The following is a 22730-nucleotide window of genomic DNA, read 5'->3' as shown; positions in this document are numbered from 1 at the left end:
ATTTTGTAATGGGAAAATTCTTACTTTTGTTGCTAGGAAACTCAGAGCTGAAATTAAAGACCGTCTCATACCCTCCTAGTATAGCTAATACTCTCTTGTTCAAATATTAAGATTTTTTTCTCTAAATGTTTATTGTAGCTGTCCTAGCATCATTTTGTGTGTGTGTGTGTATGTGAACTACCTCATTTTTTTTTTTTTTTGCCATATAGTTAGGAGATAAATTACAAATAAATTACAGATATTATTATGTTTTTCAATACAGTTCTTAGGGGAATGTTATGCTTAATTTTCAAATTTTCCAGATCATTCTGCCATGTTCATGTATCAAAAGTAAAATGCATTAAAAGTATAATGACCTTAAGACATAAAATTGGTACAACATGAGTAAGGGGTTGAAAAAATGGATGAAGTCACCTTTTACTCTTAGAGTCAACACTGGTAATTGCATGATACTCTCAATTTACACTTTCATGAGAGGGTAGTTTGGTAATTATATCACAAGCCTCAAAAATGTGTATACTGTTAGACTCAAAATTGAACTTCCGGGTACTTATCCTAAGAAAATAATTTGGGAAGTGGGCAAGGATTAAAAGTCAATCACTAATGCTTTTTTTTTTTTAAATTTGGGGGAGAGAGAGTGTGAGAATGGGCATGAGCAGGGGGAGGAGCAGAGGGAGAGAGAATCTGAAGCAGACTCCACACTGAGCATGGAGCCCAACGTGGGGCTTGATCTCACGACCCTGAGATCATGCCCTGAGCCAAAACCAAGTGTTGGACGCTTAACCGACTGAGCCACCCAGGTGCCCCACAATTGCTAATGCTTTTAAAGCTCATGGTTAGTGCTTTATATATATTTTCTCATTTAAACAATAGGCACCACTATAACCTCATTTAACAGAGGAGGAATGTGAGGCTCAGAGAGGTTAAATGACTTGTTTGAGGCCACTTGCAGCTAAGAGGGCAGTGCCTGGGAATTGATTTCCCAGGTTATTCTAATATGTTGCCAAGGTTGAGGACCATGGGTAAAGCAGGAAGTTCACCTAGGAATTAAAGGTGATTTGTCTCTGAATAGAATGGGAAACTTTCCCTTACCTGTATAAGCTCTATAACTTACTTTTTTATGTTCTAGAATATAAATATATTTATAGCGAAGATATGAAGTGTATGTGTGTGCGTGTGTGTGTGTGTGTGTGTATGTCCATGTCCGTGTGTTTGTGTGAGTTGTGTTCTTCCATGGTACCTGGGAGCCAAACTACCATCCATATAGATGCCTGCGGGACCAAGCCAAGTACAACAGTCCTGCTTCTCCAGACAGCTTGGGGTGGTAAAGCCTTGGCCTACTCAGTTACCCCCAACAGCCACTCCTGCAGCTTCTTCCATCCCTGCTAGGGTGACCAGTCATCCCAGTTGGCCTGGGCCTCTCCTTTTGGTTTTAGCACCAAAAGTCTCCAGTCCCAAGAAATCTCCCAGTCTTGGGCAAATAGGACGGTTGTTCCCCCTGTTCCTGCTCTGCTAGCCGCTGTCATCCTTTGCCCCCTACTCACTTTCTCTCTGAGCCACAGCGCTGCCACTCCTCCACTCTTCATAGCCACCCAACACAACATGCGAAGGCGGGGATGAAGCAAACTACATCAGTGTTTCCTCCAGTGCCAAAGTACAAATGAAAAATGTATTTTCTTTTTTCATCTGCCTTTGGTTTGGAAGGAGGAGGGTATCTGTAAGCCCAACAGTACCAGGATTTACTCTCTTTTATTTTGCTCTGGGCTTTCCTTAGTAGCTTTGAACATGCTGAGTTTTCTAATTTATGGGAGAGCTATGGTATTCTTGCTGAGTAGCCCGTTTCTTTAATATTCCTGAATCATAATACATTTCTCTAGGCTATGTTAGAGGCCTGCCAGCCAGTCCTTCATCGTGACTTAAGCTTTCGTAGGATTTTGCAAAAAGCTGGCCTGGATTCTGCTTAGATAATTCTAGAAATGGAATCCAAACAATCTGTTTTTCCCAGTCCTCCTTTTCTCTGCTAAACCTTGGGTCCTGTTCCAAATTGCATATCACTCTTTTTATATGGTTTGACTCATATAACACATCTTATTGGAAATGCATACAGTACATCAAACTCTACTGGTTACTCATAATATTTGAAGTGTAACACCATTGCACATATATTACTCTTTTTCTTAAACTTGGTGCATCAAAAATTTTCCCATTCATTCACACGAGTGTCATCCTTACTCATCAATTCCCACTGAATAAGGGCACACACCTGACCCAAATCAGTTACACCAAAATGTCTTTGATATATTAAAAAAAAGTGAGAACCAAAGCTCCATTCCCAAGCTGCAATAAGATCTAGTTTGTCAGTTGGAACTGAAGATTCGAGGTCAAGGTTGTGTGAGGGATGGTAGGGGTTGTATGCTCTCTTTGTGAAAATGGACACTGGGTATCATTATGGACCAGACATGGGTAAAACATTTACCTTCCATCTGCTATAGCTGCTCACTTAGGAAAAACTGGTTTCATTATGTGAAATTTCCTCCAGTCCCCTTATCCAATTCAGATAGCCTTGGGACATTACAAAATTGTTCTTTTTACAAGAGACTAAATAGCTAATATTTCTCTAAAAATTGTAACATTTCCTTCAAAATGTGAAAGGAAGACTAACCCCCCCCCTATTTAATGAGCTAGCATATTGGTAAGCATAGGGCCAATGGCTTCTCTCTCTTTCTGTGAACTCTTGGCTGGTTACAGACAAATAGATAAAAAATTGGGTAAACAGAATTTGCTTTCCACCCATCATGTCATCACAGGGGCTGCTCCCACCTCTTCAACTGTGAAGATACATTTTCCTCCTGGAAAGGTTTGCGGGGTAGAGGAGCCAATATCCTGGGCCTCTCTTTCAGCAACCTTTGGACCATTGGCTAGCTTGGGTATTTCTCTCATGTCCCCTTAAGAAACACTTTTTTTTTTTTTTTAAGATTTTATTTATTTATTTGAGAGAGAGAGAATGAGAGAGAGCAAGCACATGAGAGGGGGGAGGGTCAGAAGGAGAAGCAGACTCCCCGCCGAGCAGGGAGCCCGATACGGGACTCGATCCAGGGACTCCAGGATCATGACCTGAGCCGAAGGCAGTCGCTTAACCAACTGAGCCACCCAGGCGCCCAAGAAACACTTCTGTTCCATGTGCATTTCTCTTCGGTGAAATGCCATGGTTTAAATACTAATAACTCAGCAAATGTTAACTCCCAAATCCAAAACTTCCCATCCTTCAAGACCCTGCTCAAATGCTTGTTAACCTCCAGGTAGGAAGGAACTTGCTCCCCTGCTCCCTGCTCCTCAAATCTCTTTCCTTCCATAGGAAAGACCCCCGTTTTCAGGATAACCTGCCCCTGTCCCCCAGGCCCCATAGCAGTGTGCTAAATCAGAGAAGTGAAACTCCAGATCAAGTTTCCTTTAGTCCAGCCAACATCGAGAATACTAGTCAGTCTGGTCCCTGCATTGGTTGAGTTAAATTTAAGCATCTTCCAACGACAGACATTGAAGATAAAGATAGTGAAGAATTAAATCTGAAATCACATTAAGAAAATAAATATTTACTTCTTTAGTCCTGTTTTGGGAGTCACTGGACTTCCATTATTATGTGGCTGAGCACTTAGCTTCCTTCCATTTGTTTTCTCTCTTTGGCCTGGTTGGGAGGAATCCATCAGTATGAAAGAGGAGCTACGTGTCTTTAATGGACTTTTTGTTACTCAAAGAAGGACTGTGGCATTATGTTTCTCACTGAGGGTCCTATGGGTAATTTGTCCAGGGCAGTTCTTTGACTACTATAGGTTGTTAAGTATCCTTGCTTCCCCCCATGTCCTAATGACCCCAGAGAAGACCACCATCAATAGTGGTTGAGAAAATACTATTTTTACATAAATGCTTACATATTATAGCTGGTAGAATTCTAAGAAGATTCCCAGTGATCCACACACTTGTCTAATCTCCTTGAACATGGGCAGAAACTATGAATACAATGAGATGCATGATGATGTTATGTGATATGAGAAAAGGGAGATTATCCTGGTGGACCTGACCTAATCAGGTTGGCCCTTTCGAAGCAGAGGATGACGTCAGACATTTGAAGCAAAAGACATGCCCTTGATGGCTTGAAGGTGGGAGCCATATGGCAAGGAGTGGAGGAAGCCTTTAGGGGCTGAGAGAAGTCATGGAGGAAATGGGGGATCTCATTCTTACAACCGCCAGGAAACAGATTCCGCCAACAACTTGGAGGAGCTTGGAAGAGGACCCTGGGCCTCAGATGACCCAGAGCTGGACCCAGCTCAGGCTCATACCTTGATTTCAGCCCAGTGAGATTTGGGCAGAGAACCTAGCCACTCTGTGCCCAGACTTCTAACCTACAGAGTTGTGAGAAAATCAGCTGTGGTGCTTTATTACACATTAGTAGAAAGCTAACACCCATGCATTTGTCTTTAAAAAGCATATAGATTTCTCCAATAAAATATAATGTTCTCAGTTATAGGAATGGTGCCAGTTCCAGCTGGGGTCTACCAGCATGCCCAGGATGATACCTTGTCGTGGCAGAACTCTATTAATCCCTTCCTAGTGAATGAATGACATTCTTAGGTTCACCTTAAAGGTTGAGGGTAGGGAGAGAGAAATAAAGGTCCTTCATAAAGTTATCCCAATTCAGCAGAACAACATGGGTTAGTATCTACTTCTTTCAAGGCACAAATACAATAGTGTAACATACTGATTTCTTTCAGTGGCTGAAGATTTTCAGTCAAACTTGATTTTTCCTGGACTTCCCTGCAAGGTTTCCTTCCTTGGCAAGGATATAATAAGAAAGAGCCACATCAGCATATAATCTTATTAGTGTTATTCTGCTGATACCCTGCAGCATGTGTATAGTCTACCAGACTGTTGGAAATGTCAGGCTAGTAATTTTGATTTTATAGTTGTTTTTCCTAATTCCCAGTTTAGTCTCAGGTCTCCATGGCAGGACAGGAAGCCAGTGGTGGCCGAGGCCATGGCTAAACCCTAGCTTGGCTCCCTGTGCTTGCTGTCCTGGGACATGGTGTAGAGTGGTGGTGAAGGGTTTGACTCTGGTCAGAGCCCATAGATTGAAGTCACAGCCCTATCCCTAGTGGGATGTGCCTCTGTCTCCCCACTTGGCCAAACGGATGATAATAGTAGCGCTGTTCCATGGGCTAGCTGAGGAGTAAACCAAATAATGTATGTAAAGTTCTTAGCATAATGTCTATTAGGCAGTTCTCAAATATTATCTATTATCGTTCCTACCAAATGTGAAAGATTGATTTCCGTAAATTTAAGCAATGTTTGCACTTTCCTTTCTGTAGTTTATATTGCAAAAACAATGATTTTCCAAACATAAAATGACATACTCTTAATATATATATATTTTTGAAGATTTTATTTATTTATTTGACAGAGAGAGACACAGCGAGAGAGGGAACACCAGCAGGGGGAGTGGGAGAGGGAGAAGCAGGCTCCCCGCCAAGCAGGGAGCCCGATGCAGGGCTCGATCCCAGAATCCTGGGATCATGACCTGAGATGAAGGCAGACGCTTAATGACTGAGCCACCCAGGCACCCTTAATATATTTTTCTGAATAAAACACCCTCTGGTATACTCTCATTGTGCGCCTCTTATGGGGCAGTCTCCCTGCTCTGAGAATCCCAATTACAGATGTGGGTAGTCGGGGGTCAGAGGGGGGGTTGGCTTGTCCAGAGGAAGCCAGGTCAGGCTGTCGCCCGAAGTTCTTGCAAAACCAGCTGTCGCCTTTTGTTGGGGGCTGTGCTGCACATGATGTAGAGATAAGAGCCAGGTAGGAGAGGCCATACAGAATTTTGGTTTCAGGAACTTGGGGAGGCTGTGCTCCTGCTAGGTTGGGCCCTAGGTTGCTCAGGGGGGACCGAAAAGGCTTTCCATAGAAAGCAAGGTAGTAACTTTGAGCTGTTTCTCAACAGTGGAGCAAAGCAAAAGGGGGAAAATCCCAGTGAAGAATTGCCAGTGAAACCCACTTGCGGCGCTTTCAGAATCTTGTTTTGAAATGGCACCTAGATTTCAGCAACATGCTTGCACTTGAAAAACGCAAACTCCGGATGGAGCTGGTGTTTACGAGTCTGAACTTGCTCTGGCATCCAGTATAATTTTTTCTGGCTGCGAAACTGCCATTCTCCCCATCTGCTCCCTCCTGCAAATCTTTGTGAAAGAGGAGTTCCAGCTGGGGAGATCTGGGTTGCCTTGTTACAAATGGGCTGTGGGTGGGCAAGGGAAGGGGTTTCCCTGTCTCCAGCCAAGGAAAATGTTACGCGGGCACTTCCTCGTGCACGGGAGGTGAGGAGAGGGGGACTGTGTATTTACAACCAGAGAGATCAACGTGGCATGGACTCCTTTACCTTTCTTGGGCTATTTGGGGATCAGACTTGCTTAGCGCAGACCCCTCCTGGTGGGAAGATACTCTTAGCAAGCCCAGAGGGAGGGCTCCTGGAGTGAGTGCAGTAAGGATTCTCTGGGCCTTAATGGCTTGGTTACATTCCAGTGACCATCTGTGTGACAGTTTCCGCCCATTATTAGCACGCTTATTTTTGCAAAGATTAGTGCTATATTGGGAGCCTGTGTAGGGATGTCAGGTAAAATATAGGACCTTTTGTATTTGTAAAACACAAAAAGTTAAATTTGAATTTCAGATAAACAATTGTTTTAATGCATGTCCCATGCAGTATTTGTGAATACTTACTCTAAAAAAAATTATTCTTTTGCTTATCTGGAATTCAAAATTTAACTTTTTCTTTTGGCTGAACCTGGCAACCCTAGCTCCATGGGGCCCAGTGACCGGGGCTGCAGTGAGGTAGCATGTGCCAGGAAGATAGCAGTGTTCATTTCCTGGGGGGGTTTTGTGGTGACTTGTGATGACAAAGTGACACCAAGCAGTTCCCTCCTCAAGAAGTCTGCTAAGTAGCAGAAAGTTGTTTGGAAGCAGAAAGGAGCCTGATTAAGAGTACCTTGCATTCCTTCCTAATCAGACTAAGGAAATCTCCCCTTCTCAAACCAGCCTTTCCTTCTTGAAGACCAACTCCACTGGCTGTGACCAGTTGTCGGCATGTCAGGCCTGGCATACTGTCATCGACTGGCTAGCTATTTATCCTACATTCCTAACCCAGGAAACAACTCCTGTGTTTCCTGCCAAGGGGTGATATCGAAATGTCTTGGTTGAAGGGCTGATAACAAAGAGTGAAATCAGAAATCCGGTGTGAAGAGGACGTAATTGGGAGGTATGGCAGGCATACAAGGGAAACTTTATAGTTAGACAGACCTGGGTTCAAAGCCTGGTACTCTGGCTTCCTTGTTGACGGGTCCAGGGACTTGGTCTCAGTTACCTCATCTCTAAAATGGGATTGATTGTGATATTTTTACCTCACAAAGTTGTGGGGAAGGTTAAATGAGATAGTATAGTCAAGGCTTTCAGAGAGTGTGTTATTTGGCCAGTGCTAACTTAATGACAGTGCTTATTGCCACATCCACACAGTAGTACGATCTACCCCATGCCACCCATGATTGTCAGAACCACCTTCTCACTTAAATCTTGCCCTGTGTCTCAGAGAGGGGATGTCTTTGCTTGATCTTAGCCGAAAGGCTGGGAAGCGATGGAAAGGGGATGTCTTACCATGCCTCCTTTTTGACAGCAGAAAGCAGCTGCCTGCCTTCCGAGGGTCTTTCTAGAAGGACTCTGGGGTTTCTTGGCACCATAATCAATGGCTACACTTGGGTGGATCAGCTCCAGCTCTGAGGTGGGGGTGGGACTGGGGGTTCCCCATGATTTCATGAGTTCCCACTCCAAACCTCTGCATATCAACATTAAATTTATGTAAACACTGTGTGCTCACTCTGCAGAGCCAGCTTCAGACAAGTCCCTCTCCCCCCCCAGTCAGACCGCAGCCCGGGTCCCTGTGTTAAAGACCTTGGGAGCCATTGCTGGGCCAGATGAGAAGTGCCTGAGACCCCAAGCATGAGCAGCTTCTCCCTGCAGAGAGGCCACCAAGGTTCTTGGGTCACTGGCTCTGTAAGAACACAGATGAAACAGAAGACATTTGAAAATTTCAGCATTTGGTTGAAAGCTTCTTTATTAAGCTTATGTAGCTACTGAGGTGCCTATCAGAATGTGCTGATGTATGTATTGCAATAGAGGATACTTGGGTGAAGGGCAGGCTTAATGGGACTGATAGGCTTTTAGAAAGGGCATTCAGAGAAAGTTCCAGTGACATTTTAATGCAACTGATTACACATAAGGATGGGGGAGGCTTGTTTTGGGGGCTGGACCATAGACCTTGGGCCAAAGAGGCTGGGGCTGCCTGGAGATTTGGGCAGCAGGTGGGGGCAGAGCCAGCCTAGCGGCCCTCTTTTTCACAGGGCCTGCTGTCCTCGACCTGGCAGCTGGGGCCAGCCTTGCCCATCTGACCACCCCTGCCCCGGAGAGTCAGCTGGCTGGTGGGCCAGCTGATGGGGGTGGTGTGCGTGGAGTTCTCTCCCAGGGAGGGGGAGGACATACCAGGTACTCTACATATCACCCTCTCCGCCTGCCAAGGAGGCAAGATAGTGCTGCAGGAAAAACAGCTTTTACTCATTCCTTTGTATTTGGGCTGGACGAGGAGCCAGAAGCAGTGGGATTTGGTTAATATGTCCGTCGCACATCATGCTGATGGGAGTGCTAGAGTCTGGGGACAGTAGGGCTGTGTGACTGAGTGCTGAGAGTCTTAGGGTGTTATCCTCCCTAATGTTCCACTTTTGGAGCTGTTCTGGTGCAATCACGTCATCATGGCTGGTGTGAGCAACCAGCTGTGACAGGGAGGGACAGGCCAGGGTCAGGGTGGCAAACACTTTGAGGTCTTTCCATGATGTGATCATTGTGGGGTTAGCGTGGAACAAGCTGTTGCCTGCTCTCTGAGTGAAGATGGAGGGCAGAGATATTTTGCCTTGTGCACAAAGACAAAAAAAGGGCAGACTGGTGCCACCACCCAACCAATCAGATGCTGCTAGGTCGGGTTTCCTCTGGATCTGTTATCTCTCAAGATGGCCAAACTAGCTATCATACTCAGAGAAGGGACCCATCATATTCAAGGCGATTTCTTTTCATCTTGGGGACACTGGGGTTTGGCATTGTTTTTCTTCCATCTGACCTTAGCATGTCCTGGTACTCGGCTCTCACTTTTGGCTCAGGTCTGAGTTTCATGCTATTATTCCCAACTGTCCCTTCCTCCTAGAGATCCTGTTACACGCCACAGACCAGATGACTAGAGGCTGCTGACCTCTTCCTCTGGTAGGGAATATGCGGTGCTAAGGGGACTTGGTTTCATCAGTGCCGTGGGGCTTTGCTGAGCACAGAGGAGTTCCCAGACAGGCTCATGGAGAAGCATGCAGAGGTTGTCGGGATGTTACTGCCTGGTTTTACACAAGCATCTTCATGAAAATAGGGGTTATTGTTCTTCATTAACTATTGTCCAAATGCCCCACCTCTCCGACCTTGCCCCAAACACACACTGCATCCTGCTCGGCCCCCTTCTATTCCCCCCAGGTGACTAGTTAGTTTATGAGTTAATTATACTCAAGAGGGCCTAAGTATTTTTTTAAGCCATGGCGGTGAACTAGCTTCTCCCCCTGCTGCCTTCCTGAGTCACTGCCTGGCCCGGCTGCCAGGAAGAGAGGAAGAGCTGGGTGGAGGAGGGAAAGGTGACTAATAATAGGGGAGAATCTTTAGCCTGGAGAGCTTTCTTTACATCAAGTCACTGTGTGGAATGAGTGTGTTTGTGGGTGTGTGTGCACACGCGTGTGCTTGTATGTGCTGGGGTCTTGTCCAAAAGCCAGTGTTTTTCTCAGCATCACCTGAGGCCCTTGCTATGGGTGGGTGCTCTGAGGTCATGCTCTTCTCCTTCTTGTAGTCAAACTCAAGTCCAGCGTTAGCTTTGTTGTTCCACTCAGACGAGGAAACGGACCCTGTGAAATTCATTTTTTAAATCATGTTCAGTGAATGTTTTTGGATTTGCTAATCCTCGCACCTTCCTCGGGTAGCTCGAGGGTGGGCATGAAGTATACTCAATCCTTCACAAAGGTCTTTTTCCTTTCCTTCAAATTTCTGTTTTTCCCAGACTGTAAAAAAAAAATAGCATATACTCCTTCAAAATGGAAGTCCCTCCACAAAGGACTCTATTGACAAAGAAAATAAAATCCTTCAACCCACTCCTCGCTTCCTGGGCCCTCAGAGGAGGGATCGGCCTGGAGATGGAGGTCAGGCACTCGAACATTACATCTCCATCCACCCTGGAAAGAGGATCTGTGCCCTTATTTATGATGTATTTACACAGTTCGGTGGCCATTGAATAAGCCTGTTTAATGAAATGCTGGACTTGTATCTAGATGGGCCTGTTAGAAATCATTATGAGGGCGCCTGGGTGGCTCAGTTGGTTCAGCGACTGCCTTCGGCTCGGGTCATGATCCTGGAGTCCCGGGATCGAGTCCCATGTCGGGCTCCCTGCTCAGAGGGGAGTCTGCTTCTCCCTCTGACCCTCCTCCCTCTCATGCTCTCTGTCTCTCATTCTCTCTCTCTCTCAAATAAATAAATAAAATCTTAAAAAAAAAAAAAAGAAATCATTATGAGTAAGCATATGTAGAGATTTATTTTCCTTCCCCCAGAGGTCTTTCACAGATTCCTGAAGATAAATACTTGTATGGCATCCAGTTTGTATTTCCCCAGCCTGACGTAGTGCTGAGGTAAGTGGTTTGCCTTCTTCCACTGAGCTTGTTAACATGCACAGAACTGCTCTCCTCCCTGGGCGCCAGAGACAGTATAGCCCTGCCTTGGAGACCGCGCCTGGGCGGCAGCCACTCAACCAGCCTAGAACGATAGGGCAGGCACAGGCTGGTTGCTGTGCCAGGCAGCTGCATTATGCCGCCAGGGAGTGGACCAGATGGCATCAGATGAGTTTTGCCTTGAGTTCTGGAAGCCCCATCTCCTCTCCTGTGTGAATCCGCATGGCTGTTTGGGTGTTACGGAATTCAGGGCTGGTGGACATCATTCTCAAGAGTCCTGCAAAATGGAAATCTCTTGAATTCTCTCTGTTCCTTCTGGGAAGCTGATTCGAATTTTCTTTCAAATGACTTCTTTTTCCTTTATTTTTTTTTATTTTATTTTTTTAAAGATTTTATTTATTTTTTAGAGAGCCAGCGAGAGAGAAACAGCATGAGAGGGGAGAGGGTCAGAGGGAGAAGCAGGCTCCCCGCTGAGCCGGGAGCCCGATGTGGGACTCGATCCCAGGACCCCGGGATCATGACCTGAGCTGAAGGCAGACGCTTAACCATCTGAGCCACCCAGGCGCCCCTTCTTTTTCCTTTAGACTCAATAATATTCCAATACAAACCAGGAGATATTAGCTAAGACCAGGATTTTTTTTTTAAATTGTTTTTTGATTGGTCTTTGTCTAAACCTTTCTTGGGTAAAAGAGAAGGGATAAGGAATTATAGAGTATTTCATGCTTTTAACATACATTTTTATTTATTTAACTACAAATTAGGAAAGTAGGCCTAAGGTTACTCCATAAAGGACATGACTAGTCATTTTAGAGTGCACTATCATTACCATAAAATGGGGTTAAAAAGAGGTCTGAGACCATTCAATTTATTTTATGTCTCCATACTTGAGGATGGCAGAGGTCTTAGAAATTGGTGTCTGAATACATTTAGGAAACATTTTCAGCTCAGACTCAAAATATTCTTTACCGTAAGGTATGGATAGTACTGCAACCTAAGAAATACTATATACTCATATCCATAATCTTGAAATGGGCACACAAATTCATGGACAGGCTTGAAGAAGCCCGAAGTCACCTGTCATGGACTTAGAAGAGCCTATACAAGTTGAATTCAGTCTGTAGGAATATATCAATCTCCTCCTGCAAGAGTCAGCAATTGATGATTTTAAGATCATTGTTGGAAGTTCAGGGCTGAAAGCTATTATGAAATACTGCTCCTTGGGTAGCTCACCATCCACTCTATGTGAATTGTCCTGACATGAAAAAACAGTGCAGAAGGCCAGTGAACTTTTTGAGAAACTGGCAGCCCAGCAGACATGCTGACGCCAGCAGGACACCCGCGGGAACTGGAGGTCTTTGTACCAGGAAGAAAACAGGGCTTCTTCCTTGAAGGAGAGGGAGCCCTGCCACTTGGAAGGCCCTGGGTAGGAACTCGGTAGTGAAACCTGGGGCAAGGGCCGGGAGATTGGCGAGGTGCTGTGTGCACAATAGCGAGAGAGGAATTTGGAGCTCTCCAGCTTGAAACAGAAGGGATGTGGCCATAGGAAGGGGGGGTCGGGAGAATGGCTGAAGTGTCCGTCAAGATGTGACCCTTCTTCTTGTGGAAAACCCCTCCTTGTTTCCAGTGAAATCTCTCAGGAACTGCTTCATGCCAGCAGATTTATTTTGGGAACCAGTGAAAGGGCTGTATTTTGCTTTAGGGTTGGTAGAGGAAGCAAACAAGAATGGTGTGCAGATTCAGGAGGTAGGAGGACATGAGACCCCCTGGGAATTAGCACGATTCTGGGGGAGGTCTTTGGAACTTAGACTGTAGACTTGCTGGGATCCAGGCAATTTCACCTAGATCTTACAGGGCAAGTAGATCTGCACGTGGCATCTTTCAAATAATGTCCACATGAATATTTGTTCTTGAAACTCGTGTGCTATCAGACTCGCCAAGCAACTCCGTCCCTCGATTCTGCTTTCGTGCCGGGACGAATACGGAGCGGGAAGGGAGGATCCCGAGCGAGCTTTGGCAACTCGGCCAGCCCCGGGGAAGGGGCGACGGCCACGGGATTTGGCGCGGAACTGGGCCCCCGGGGCACGTGGCGCGGCCGGTGGGCAGCGGCGCACGCGGGGCGCGCGGGGCGCGCGGGGCGAGAAGTGGGGTGGGGGGGAGGCGGGCGGCGCTGTCAGCAGTGGGCGGTGCCCCGCGCAGCGCGCTCCGGGACAGCTGGCGGGCTCAGCGGCAGCGCGGCGAACGGTGACAGGTTCTGCAAATAACAGCTGCGGAGCAATCTTTACGTTTGGACAACGTGGGAAGGGCCATTGTTCACAAATTGGTCTCTTCAACAACACCTGCATGCACAGATAATAATCCATTGTCGGTCTCCGGCTTTCAAAGACAAAAGACAGCCGCGGAGGGAGGAGCGAGCAGTTACTGGAGATGGCAGAACAACTTTTGAACCGAGGAAAGTGCAAACGGGGACTTCAGGTTCTGTTCCTGGATCCGCCCGGGACAGTAATTCACTGTGGGTTCTCTTACATTTGCCGGTGGTAAGCGCCACCTCTTTCATCCTTGCAGGCCACCGCCGCTGCGGCCGATGCAATCATTTCCCATGCAATTGCAAAGCGTGCTCCCTTGCAAATCAGCGATCAATACTGGCAGAGTGGCCCCGGGATAGGAAAGGTCGCACGTGTGTATGTAAATCGAAAGGTTTATGAGGCGCAGGTGGTTTATACTCCACCGAGATTTTAGTATTAGCATGTCAAAGCTAAAATGAAACCAAGGCATCTATGCGTTGTCTCTTCCTGTGGCTCCAGGAGGGCCCCCAGAACGGCCCTCTTGATCCTTCCGTCTGAAATCACATGGTGGAGCCAGATGTGGCCACCCCATTGCTAATGCATCCAGTACCTTACATTCGTACAGTGCTTTGCAGTAGAAGGTTAAGTAGTTTGCTTACTGCACTGCCTCATTTGAGTCTCGTTATATTTCCAGTCCTTTCCATTTTCACAATGCTTTGCAGTTTGTTAGGTCTTCTTAGCTGCCTTTTCCTGTTTCGGCCTCGTAAGGACAGTGTGAAGTCTGTAGTGAGTAAAAGCTCCACTTCCACAGAAGAGGAACCAAAGGGACCGAGTCTGGTGTTCTGTCGGCTATGCCACCTGGCACAACTACAGCGAACATGGGGCTATTTGGACCCTTTTTTCTTTCTTTTTCCTTTATTAAACAGCTATGACCAGGGCCAGGATTAGGTAATAGGCTGGAGATACAGGAGATGTATTCCCTATTCTCACTGCTCTCTCCCACTGGAGCCACTAGCCACATGTGGCTATTTAAATTTAAATTAATTAAAATGAAATAAAATGTAAAATTCAGCTCCTCAGTTGTACCAACCACATTGAAATTGCTCAATGGCCATATATACCTAGTGGCCACTGTATTGGATGGGGCAGAAATTTCTACTGGACAGCACTGTGTTTAGATGCTAGCAATCTAGTGAAATTTAAGAAAATGTCTCTTCTTTTCTGTCCTGTTGGCTTTGTTCTTGAAATTCAGTTGTTTCTTGGTGCATGCGTGCTTCTTGCTTTCTGAAAGATAGTTTGAGTAATTTTAGTTTCTCAGTAAAGAGGTAAAATGTCCATACAATAGATGCGTTCGTTTTGATGCATGGTTTAGTGAGTTTTCACTAATGTAAACAACAGTGTATCACTGCCATTATGAAGACACAGAACTTGTATGATATCTTTCCAAAATGTTCCCTTGTGCCCCTTCCCAGTCATTCTTCCTCCTAACCCTTGTTCTAGGCAAGCACTGGTCTCTTTCTGTCTTTATATACTAATTTGTAGTTTCTACAGTGTTAAAAAATGGAATCCTACAATATTCACTCTTTTTTCTGGCGTCTTTCACTCAGTTTGAAGTTCATCCATGAGATTTATCCACCTTGCTACACGTATTGCTAGTTAGTTCCTTCTTATTGCTGAGTAGTGTTCTTCTGTATGGATGAATGTATTACAATATGCTTATCCACTCACTCACCTGCTGAGGGACATTTGGGTCATTTCCAGTTTTGGCTATTATGAACATTTGCATGCCTGTCTTTGTGAGGACATGTTTCCACTTCCTAAAAGTGAAACTTCTAAGTGATAGGTTAAGTATATATTTAACTCTAAGAAACCGCCAGACTGTTTCCAAGGTGACTATATCATTTTGCATCCTATTTAGCAAGGTTATAGAATTCAAGGTTAAGATATAAAAATCAATTCTATTTCTATATGATAGCTATGAATAATTGGAACTAAAAATTCTAAAAGTACCACTGATAACAGCATGAAATATGAAATATGTAGGGTTAAATTTAACAAAATATATGTTTGACCTGAACACTGAACACTGAAAATGCTGCTGAAAGAAATTTTAAAGGACCTGAATAAATATACTGTGTTCATGGGTTGGGAACTTGATCTTAAGATGTTATTTCTCATGTTTGTTTGTTTTTTAGTAGAAACTGGTAAGCCAAAAATAGAAATCCAAAGAATCTAGAATAGTCAAAACAATATTGAAAAGAAGAACAAAGTTGGAAGGTTTACTTGACCCCATTTCAAGAGTTATTGTAACGCAACGATAATCAAGAGAGTATGGTTCTGGTATAAAGATAGTCTAGGTAGAAGATACTAGAGAAGGACTACAATAGGTAAAGATTTAGAAAGGATTTATGGAAAGGGGTCAAACCACTAGCTTTGGGCTTCTAAGAGGAATTTGTGGGGAAAACAGAAAAATCTAATGGAGGTTTTTATCAGTTTGTTTGCTGTCTGGTATGTGATGTAATTCTTCCTTGGTGAAAACCCTAAATCTTCAATAAAGTTCTTAAGCTCAGAGGATGCTTGGTTTAAGTAAAATTGTCATAGAAAGTCACGGAGGGCAGAATCAAGATGGCAGCCTCAGATGAAGGAGTGATGTTGAGGGGCAGGGAATGTCAAGAGGACATAGTAATTAAGATCCAGAAATAAGTAGAATATAGTCAGTAAATGCCTAAAGTAAGATCAGGCATTTTATAAATGTATGAGGGCTTTTGGATGTTCCAGACTGTGGAAGTAAGGTTCAGACCGTAGTCAGCCAGATTCTTTATGGCCAGATAAAGACTTTTCTTATGCAAAGGAGAATTTCTGAATCCATTGCTGGTGTATTGCACAATTCAGAGGGCACTGTTTTCATGTTCTCTGAATTTTGAGTGAAAGCTGGTTCCCAGAATTGTGCCACCCAACTCAGCGGCCCTCAGTGATTGAGTCTAATTTTTGCCAGAATTTTAAAAAAGGCTATGGGAGTGTGAGGTTTGCAGCATAATCTCCAGAAAACATATATTATCTATTTCATGTTTCTCAGCCATGTCCCTATAATATGTTCTTGATTTTATAAACCTCTCAGACAAAGACCCATTAGAAAGGACATGCAAGGGACATAAGCCACATTATCAAATGGGACTCCCAAAAGGAATTCTTTTTTTTTTAAAGTTAATTTATTTAAGCAATCTCTACACCCAACATGGGGCTCGAACTCACCACCCTGAGATCAAGAGCTGCAGGCTCCATGGACTGAGCCAGCCAGAGGCCCGAAAAGGAATTCTTTTTTTTTTAAGGGGGGAGAGGCAGCAGGAGTGGAAAAGAGAGAATCTTAAGCAGGCTGCATGTCCAGCGCTGAGCCCCATGCTGGTTTTGATCTCCTGACCCTGAGATTATGACCTGAGCTGAAATCAAGAGTCCCACGCTTAACTGACTGAGCCACACAGGTACCCCAGGAATTCTTTACCCCCTCAATCTTCTCTGATTTGGGGAGTCAGAAAAAGGAAGGAAATCTCTTATTCACACAGCCTGGACTAAACTGTATGTCTAGTTCATTCTACCTAGGTCTCAATTTTGTATTTCTTTCTTTTTTTTTTTTTTTTAAGATTTATTTATTTATTTGAGAGAGAGAAAGAGAGGATCTCCGGAGCCCCACATGGGGCTCAATCCCAGGATCATGAGATCATGATCTGAGCTGAAATCAAGAGTCAGAGGCTTAACCAACTGGGCCACCCAGGCACCCCTCAATTTCATATTTCAAACCATTTACAAAGTCCTTTCCATTTAGGTATTCCAAATAATTAGGCATGTCCAAAACAGAAGGTAAAGCACTTTTGCGGTTCTTTAACATCCAACATCTGTTTCCTCTTCTTTTGTACCTCGATTTCCCTCTGGGGAATCATCCTCTCCCTCACTCAGGGTAGGGTTGGCTGTTCTCCCAGTACTGGGCAGAGCATGCCACCCCATCCAAGGCAACCCGCACATCACATTCCCTGGCTTTTCTGATTGGTTTTCGGGTGAGGCACACAAACTAAGTTGGGTCAATCTGAGTGAAACTCATAACTGTGGAAAAGACTTTCTTCTAAACCATGCCTAAAACTGGATGTGTTATCCATAACTCCCTTATCCCCCTTTAAGTTAGTTAGGTCAGTTTCTATATTACCACAAAGCAGAACAACCTAAAATGAAACACCAGATTTATTACTTCGTCCTCCAAATTCATCCCCACTTTCTGTATTTGTTGTCAAAGTGGCATGACTGCTCTTTCGGTCTCAGGATAAGTTAACTGCCATAACAGATGACCCCTGGGATGTCAGTCATTGCTGTGTGAAGCCCAACTGGTGTTGGTATCGGGCAGGCTGCCTTTCATGTAGTCACTCAGAGACCCAGGCTCCTTCAGTCTTGTGGATCTGATCTCCTCTTCATTCATCAGGAGGATAGGGAAGGAGAGTGGAGAAGCAATGTGGGAGGTTTTCATGGACCAGCCCTGGATGAGAATCCTATTACTTCTGTTCACAGTCTTTGCTCAGAACTCAGTTACCAGGTACACCCAACTGCACGGGAGGCTGGGAAAGGTGTTCTAGCCGTGGTCCCATGAGGACGAGGAGGGTGCCCTCAAGCGCCAGGATTAAAAAGCATAGTCATTTACTATTTATTCCTGTCCTTGAATTACTTTATTCAGGTGGTCACTAAGCCCTTCTTGTTTTTATTTGGCAGTATCTCTCCTATCTCTCCCTTCTCCTCTCTTCTCTCTGCCACTTCCTTAACCCAGCCCCAACTGTTGCTCTCCGGTGCTTCAACCCATTCTGCATGCCCCTTCACCAGGCTCCTCAAGGGCAGCTTCTGCCTTTTCTAGCTTTGTATTCTCCGTGCCTACGCGCACCTCCGAAGCATCAAGAAATGCTTGCTTTGTGAAAACCTGACAGACTCATCTTCCTTATGTACCAATTTCAGCATGTCATCCCCTTGCTCAGAAATCTTCAGGCGATCTTATAGCTTATCCTGTCAGCCTCGCATTTATCTGCTTGCCTTCAAGTGCTCAGGCCTTAATTTCTGTCCTCTTCCACAACCTACTCCTCTGCTCCCCAGGCCCAGTTCTGGCTCAAACGGGTTCTGTCTTCTGGTTACCTGAAGGTATTACTGTGCCTTTCCCGAAATGCTCTCCTCTTTTCCCTCTTCCCTCTGACTTTCCAAATACCTTCTTCCTTCAAGTTCTGCCAAGCCCTGCCCGATCCACAAAGCTCTCCTTTTCTCTCCTGCTCTCCTTGACTTCCTTCCTCTTTCAACTCCAACTGCCTGTATTGTTGGTAACCAGGGTGACCCTGTGTTCTGGCTTTTCTGAGAGGGCCCTGGAGGCGCACATGGTCTGTCCTGTTGTCAGACACTTTGGACTCAGATGTGTGGCATGAAAACTAGAGAAGATGGAACTGCTCTGAGTAGAAGTGGGGGGGGCGGGCAGAAATAAGCCCTATTGCAACACGGCCATTGGCCCCAGCATCTTCTTGCTGTCCTTTGAAGAGTGGAGTTTAAAAACCAATGATCGGGGTGCCTGGGTGCCTCAGTTGATTAAGCCTCTGCCTTCAGCTTGGGTCATGATGTGGGGGTCCTGGGATCGAGCCCGGTGTCAGGCTCCCAAGTCAGTGGGGAGTCTGCTTCTCCCTCTACCTCTTCCCCCACTTGTGCTCTCTCTCTCGCTCACTCTGTCTTTCAAATAAATAAATAAATAAAATCTTTAAAAAAAAACCATGATCAAGTCCAGTGCCTTCCTTTTATGGATGAGGGAGTGGAGGCACCTAGAGAGGCAGATCTGCCTAAGATAACAGCTGGTTAGTGAAAGAAGTAGTCAGAACCCTCAGCCCCTGGCTCCCAGGGCTGGCATTCTTTCCTAGCATCTGCCTCCTCTATATGCTGTCTTGCTGTGGTCTCTGGCACAACTCCGTAAGGGATAATAAATTCTGCAGGGCAGCTCCTGCCTGGTAGACTTCCCTGTGGCTGAGATTTAAGTAATAGTAAATGCTCAATTCATACTTATACTGACTTGAATTCAGTTTCATATCAGAGGGTTTGAAATCTAGGGAAATGAGCCAGGATCTGTGACTAAAACTATGAACCCATTATATACATTTAGACAAGGATTAGAAGGAAACACAGAGAAATGGAGGTAATTTAATTTGATGGCTGGCAGGATTATGGGTGAATTTCTTTTACTTGCGCCAGATGTGAGGATGGCAATCTAATAGAATTAACTGGGTTCCAGATATTTTCTGTGCTACTCTCAATTTTACTGAGAACAGCTTTTTTTCTCTCTTTCTTCCAATTTTCTTTCTTTTTTTCTAATTTCAAAGTTTACTGATACCAATGTCCTATCTTCTTTGAAGTTCCTTCTAATCTTCTCTTTTCCATTCAAAACCACCTCAGGCATTTGAGAGTCTAATTCACATTAGAAATTTATTATTAATAATATCAGTGAAATGTAACCTGTAATTATATACACCACAATTTTAAACACGGTAGAGCATTTGTAGGAGCACGGACCTTGCCTCAAGGGTTATAATGTGCATACTCCACCTCGATACGAAGCATGAGTAAATCCTTTTAGATAAGATGACTTTGGGATCTCAAAGGTAGAGGATTCTTCAATTATGTTCAATAATAATATAAATCAATTTTTCAGAAAGAGGCCATCCCCAAAGGATAGAGAACAAAGGCAAGAGGGAGGTTGCTTTTAAGAAAGGCTTGAAAGAGATGGGGGGAGGCATAGTATGCAGCTGAGAGTAAGCCAAGCTACAGCCATGGGGTATAAAGTTGCTAGCATCTCAGAGATGCCGTCCTTTGAAAGAGAGGATTCTGTGGCCTTTCTTCACTAGACTGGGGGACAAGGACCAGAAGCTGCATGTGCGTGGGAGAGATTGGTCTGATGTTTTCATTTCTCAACTCTTAAGAGCTGGGCAGTTTTGAAAAGCCATCATTTGCAAAACCTGCCAGATCACAGTGTGGTGCAAAGAGAGGAATAAAATGCTGCTTTCAAAATTTTTAAATCACAGGGAAATTTAAGAGTCAACTGCAAGTATTTCTTATGGGCCTTGTTTGGAATCTTGTTGTGTAGACCTTGTTGGATGGGGGCCAAGGATGCCCCGTAAGGTCGAACAGTTTGTGCACTGCACCAAGGCCCAGGCTGGGGTGGTAAATCATGCCTAGCTTTATGACTGAACTCCGCACTGGTACAAGGCTGCCTTAGCCCAAAGGAAGGGCACCTTTTTCTAATTTATCCAAAACTGGCTTGCCAAGCCAAGCACCCAAAGGGTGTGTTCTTTTCTAATTTGCTGAAAGGCACTGAGTAAGCTCATAGTGGCTTAAAAAGAAGGGGCTGAAAAGAGAGGAGTAAGGATACAGGAAGACGATAACATGGAGAATTTAATTGAATTTGGAAGAGAAACATTCAGAAGTGTTACAAGATACCATATAATCCATTGTGGCATGACTGCCAGATTCCATTTTCATATTTCTTCTACTCTGCTCCCTACCTTCCATCCTCAGTGACTTCCTTCAAGTCCATCACTTTAACCTCCACTTTGTTGCACAAGACTCCCAAATTTCTATCTGCAGCTCTGATCTCTCTCCTTAGCTTCAGGACCATCTGTCCAAAATCCTATATTGGAAATATACCTGGGTGGCCTTGATGCATCTTAAATTCAACATGTACCACAAACACTATTCATTATCTCCGCTGACTCCAAACTTGTTCTACACTCTTGATCTTCCAAACCTGCATTCTCCTCTTTATTTCCTCGCCAGTGCCTTGGTTCAAGTCTAATAACATCATAACTGATCTGTCTGCCTCAGTTTAAGGTGCCCTCCACATTTCTGCCACAGTAATTTTCCTAAATGGAAAATCTGTTAGGCCTCTCTCCTCCTTAAAACTCTGCTGGTCCCGATTTGAGGTCAGAGGTCTTCCTGATCTGGTCCCCATTCTGTCTCTCTGTAGCCTCCATTCCTACTCCCATCCCCTTCATACTTTATACCAGCTCTGACCGGGAGGCTACTGATTCTTTTCGCACCTTCCTCCTTGCGTCCTCCGTGCCTCTGCCCGGGATGTCTTGCTCTCCTCGTCTGCCCACTAAACTTGCTATTCACAGTTTTGCTTCCTGGAGGAAGGCTTCCCTGACAGAATTACTCTTTCTTTTGTGCTATCTCAGTGGCTTGTACTGTTTGGGAACATATTTCTTTACATGTCGATGTTCCTTTCTAGATATCGGCTCTGTAATGGTTAATTTTATGAATCATCTTGACTGGTTCTACATAGCTGGTAAAACATCATTTTTGGATGTGCTGGTGAGGGCGTTACCAGAAGAGATTAGCATTAGCATTTGAATCAGTGAACTGCTTAGAGAAGATCACCCTCACCCATTGTGGGTGGGCATCATCCAATCCACCGAAGGCCTGAATAGAATAAAAAGGCAGAGGAAAGGAGCATTCGCTTTTTTTTTTTTTTCCTTCTGATTTGAGCTGGGCAGTTGATCTTCTGCCTTCAGACGTCGGTGCTCCTAGTTCCTGGGCCTTCCGACTCAGACTAGGACTTATACCATGGGCTCCACTAGTTCTCAGGTCTTTGGAGATGGCAGATTGTGAGACTTCTTGGCCTCCCTAATCACGAGAGCAAATTCATATATATATGAAAGAGAGAGAGAAGGGAGAGAAAGAGATCTTATTGGTTCTGTTTCCCTGGAAAATCCTGACTAATCCAGGCTCCATACATTAAGAGTGAAGTCTTGGTCATCTATGTCTAACTGATACTTGTAAGTTTCTGGCCTCATCAGCCTGTGCCTAATTTAAAAAGCCATCTAGTATATGTCCTGTTTTATACCCAAGTGGTAACAGTTTAAGGCCCTTCTAGTCCACTTGCCAAAAAGGGCAGAGACTGCTCCCCTCTTGCCCTTATTGTGATTTTGGAGTGAAGAAGACCCATGCAGACACCAGCCTACAACTGCTACCAGAATAACCATCTTCAGAAATTTCAGGTGAAGCACGATCTCAGAGCCCCCATCAAATCCCTAGAGAATCTCTCAGCATCTCCAAGCTAGTGATGGGCCATTTCACCTAAGAGCCACCAAACCACTGGCTGGCTATGACTAACAGCCCAAAATATCCTGGCCCAAAAAGTTTTACTGGGAAAATCAGGTGTTCTTACCTGGGAATTTGAAGTTCAAAACTGAAACAAGTCACCAGTTGGTGGCAGGGGGAGAAGATGGAAAGATGCTAGGTGGGAGTTCCAGGACCTTAGCCAGCCAAATCATGGATAAATCACTGAGGTTAGAGGCCAGCAAAACTGAGTGAGCAGGGGAGGCCAGCTGATGGAGATGGAGAAAGAAGCAGACAGACACATGGAGGGTAACAGCTCTGTGAAGGGTGGGACACCAGCCCAGCTTGGGACTTCTTGCTGCCAACGTCTCTAAAGATGCCTCAAATCCAGAACACCTTGAAAACTTAGTTCCCCTGAGGACTGCTGTACCATGGCTCAATATCAGATCCTGTGACATCCCTGTCTCCTTCCTTACCTTTTATTTATTCTTAGAGCAACACCCCCCTCCTC

This window comes from Mirounga leonina, unplaced genomic scaffold (genome assembly GCF_011800145.1).
Source record: "Mirounga leonina isolate KUSES-001 unplaced genomic scaffold, KU_Mleo_1.0 Mir_151, whole genome shotgun sequence".
Taxonomy (NCBI): Eukaryota; Metazoa; Chordata; class Mammalia; order Carnivora; family Phocidae; genus Mirounga; species Mirounga leonina.
Note: the sequence above shows the minus strand (reverse complement) of the source record.